The 3,482-nt window shown below is 39.6% G+C and overlaps 1 protein-coding gene across 10 annotated transcripts in view; it reads left to right on the forward strand.

Annotated features, from left to right (window-relative positions):
* The first annotated feature begins 800 nt into the window (after positions 1-800).
* Positions 801-3,482, forward strand: part of LOC104854315 (immunoglobulin-binding protein 1) — a 563,742-nt gene continuing 561,060 nt past the window's right edge. For 8 of the 10 annotated variants that reach the window (XR_004514652.1, XR_004514655.1, XR_004514653.1 and 5 more), the window contains exon 1: positions 801-992. The gene's annotated coding sequence lies outside the window, so the exon portion shown is untranslated. The remainder of the gene's footprint in view (positions 993-3,482) is intronic. The other 2 variants (XM_010612814.3, XM_019205812.2) reach the window with 1 other exon arrangement.

A 3,482-nucleotide genomic window follows, 5' to 3' on the forward strand; every position in this document is an offset into this window, starting at 1 on the left:
TTTTTTTTTTTTTTTTTAATGACAAGGCAGAGCCTGATTTATTAAAGCTTTACTTTGGAATATTTGAGAAAGTAAGACGTTCAGTAGGTTTTTTTTTTTTTGCCCCCCCCAGAAAAAGGCCAGGTCTCACTTATAAAGGAAACTGTACTTTCTTGATAAAAATAAAAAATGATGGGGCTGGTGCCACTGCTTGCCTCGCAAAAATCCAAGTTTGATCCCTGGTACCAAAAACAAAACAAACAAATGAAAGTAAAAAGAAGAGGCCAAAGTATCACCAAATCCATAATTGCTCCTTATGGAAACCACACACACTGAGGTTTATTTTTGGATCATAATAATATAAATTTAGCGAGGTGTGGTCACACATGCCTGTAATCCCAGCACTTGGGACACGACTGGGAACTCCTCAGCCAGCCTTGTGCCGTAGCACCAAAAAAAAGATCAGAACCTACTTCAGAGGTCTCTGACACCAGCAAAACACACTTTTAGACCATCAATGCTGTAGACAAGGGTCTCAAGTTCAGTCTCTTGAGGAAGACTATTGCCCAGAACACTTAACTGGGGTCATATGTGTTCTCCTGGACAGGCAAATTTTTGATGTCTCATCTGACCCAAACAGAGTTCTAATTTCCCTAGGGGCTTATCTCAGCTCATCTAGCTCATTGAGAGCTTTCCACCATCTTCAGCGCCAGAGGGTCTTCTGGGCCACGCCTTCCAGGGCTGTGTCATGCCAGAGGCTCTTCTCGGCCACGCCCTTCCGGGCTGCGTGAACGCCAGAGGGTCTTCTTGGCCACGCCCTTCCGGGCTGCGTCAACGTCAGAGGCTCTTCTCGGCCACGCCCTCCCTGTAGCCTTCGGCCATCTTCAGCACCAGAATCTCTTCTCAGCCGTGCCCTCCCCAGAGGACTTCCCACCATCTTCAGCCCCAGAGGGTCTTCTCGGCCACGCCCTCCCCTGCTGGCGCTGCCGGCCGCCATCTTCAGCGCTAGAAAGGTAACCGCGCGGGCACCCCCGAACCCCCCCAACCTTCCCCCTTGCGCTTTTAGACCTCGTGATTGTACCAGTCTTTGGACCTACTCTGCAGAGGCAGAGGTGGTCATAAAGAGTATCTTCTGGCACTTTCAACTTTGAACATCTTTAAAGAAGTGGTGGGGAAAACATAGTAGAACTGAGTGGAGTTCAGCCCTTCAGGAGGTCGGGGAACTCAGTCTGGGCCTTGCAGCCCGAGCTCAGTCTGCTTTGTGGGGTTCTGCCACCAGCTAGCTGAGGTCAGGGGGGGACTTGGCTCTGCACATGGCAGCACATATTGTATATTATGACAGCAGTGATATAGTCTGAAAGAGGCCCTTTAAACTCATTTTTGTTTCTTTTTTTCATCCTACTCTGCAAATTCTTGTTTTTTCTTTCTCTAACTCAGTCTTACTTCAGTAGAGTACCCCTCATCTCTCTTTTTGTTTCTGCTCTTGTCCTAATTCAGATTTCTTCTTTTATTATTTTTTTCTCTTTGCTTTATGTTCTATTCTTATGGTATTCTACCTCACTCAAGGGTTACTATATTTCTATTTCGTTTGTTCTTTTTGAATTTAACAACTTCCTGACGATTGTCTGGTCATTCTATGTCTTTGGGCTTCATATGAAACCTTCTCTAATTCTTGTACTTATCTACTCCTCCTGTCTTAACTTTGTTTTAAGCCCCCATTGTAAATGGTAAATATCCTTTTTGAAAATTTTATTTACTGTAAGCATATTTTGGATTGCTTCTTGATCTTAATTAAATTTACGTGGTTTGATGGTGATAGATTGATGACTGCTATAAGTGGTCAGTTTGCAAATTGTGCTTCATTATATTGTGGTGCTGATTATATCAGTTAGGATAAAGGATTGTGATTGATTCAATGAACTGCTTTCTTCAGTATGATGAAAATGAGAATGTCTGTTAGTCATTAGAGACCCATGGGCTGCAGCCCAACTATATCAGGAAGAGTTAAGTAATAATCTAAAGGTTAGAAACTAAGGATAACCCAACAATAATAGTAAAAATGAGAAAATGCTTAAGCAAGATACAGGGACAGACTTCCAGTTCACCAATGGCAAATAGTGGGGCAAATGAGGATGAAAAGTCTGATAGTGAATCATCAGGACACCCTGAACTCAAAGCACAGGAAGTAACAAAACTGATCAGTCAGGCTCTAGAGAAATATAAAACAGAAGTAATTTCCCATATAATCATAGAAATGACAAGCAAAATGAAAGTTATAATTCGTGACTCTAGAACAGAAACTGAGAGGAAAATGGATGAGCTCAGGACCACAATAGAAGCCATGAATTCCCAGCATAAGAAAGAATTGGAAACAATAAATCCCCAATACAAGAAAGAATGGAATCCATAGGACAGATTCAGACAGATATCTAGGAGATTAAAAACTCTATTAAGACTGTTCACAAAAGAATAAAAGAGTCTGAAGATAGAATCTCAGATATAGAAGATAAAATTGAAGTCAGTGACGGTGAAAAGAGAGGTTTCTTAAAAACAGTAGATCATGAGAAATTGATACAACAACTCTTAGACGATACTAAGAAGAATGACATAAGATTGATAGTAATTCAAGAAGTAGTAGGAGAAAATGTAAATGACTTAAAAAAGCTGTTCACAGAATTAATTATAGAAAACTTCCCAAATAGAGGGGAGGAATTTGACATACAGATAAGTGAGGCATATAGGACTCCAACTAGCCATGATAAAAAAAATCTACAGCTAGACATATAATAATCAAGATCCCAGAAACCCAACAAAAGAACAAAATACTACAAGCAGTAAGAGACAAGAAACAAATTAGATGCAAAGGAAAGCCTATCAGAATTATAGCAGAATTTTCAATACAAACCTTTAGGTTAAGGAGAGCCTGGAATGAGATATTTCAAGTACTAAAAGAAAACAACCTCCATCCTAGACTGATGTATCATGCAAAACTTTCTTTTACAATGGTTGGGGAAATAAGATATTTCTAGGATAAAGAACACTTGAGAAACGTTATGAATACCAAACCAGCACTACAATGAATTCTAAACAATATCCTAGAAAAAGACAATGAAGGTAACAACACAATGAGGCCCAACAGAGCAAATCAAATAGGCAAGCCAAGAAACTAAAAGGAGAAGGCGAAAAAAAAAAAAACCATGATAATAATAAGTTAGTATATATCTGTTATAACCATCAATATTAATGGCCTCAATTCACCAACCCAGAGAAATAGACCAGCAGAATGGATTAAGAAGCAAGATCTAATAATATGTTGTATACAAGACATGTCTAGTGTAAAATGAAGCCCATAGACTGAAAGTGAAAGGACAGAAAACTTTTTTTTTTTAATTTTAAATTGAATTTATTGGTATATTCTAGGTAGACAGTACAGTTACATTCATTACTGGGATCTTGTACCTTTACATGCCAGGTCTTGGTTCTCATTTTTTCCCCTTGTCCCC

The sequence above is a fragment of the Fukomys damarensis genome, unplaced genomic scaffold (genome assembly GCF_012274545.1).
Source record: "Fukomys damarensis isolate Sample0158 unplaced genomic scaffold, DMR_v1.0_HiC HiC_scaffold_28, whole genome shotgun sequence".
In the NCBI taxonomy this organism is placed as follows: Eukaryota; Metazoa; Chordata; class Mammalia; order Rodentia; family Bathyergidae; genus Fukomys; species Fukomys damarensis.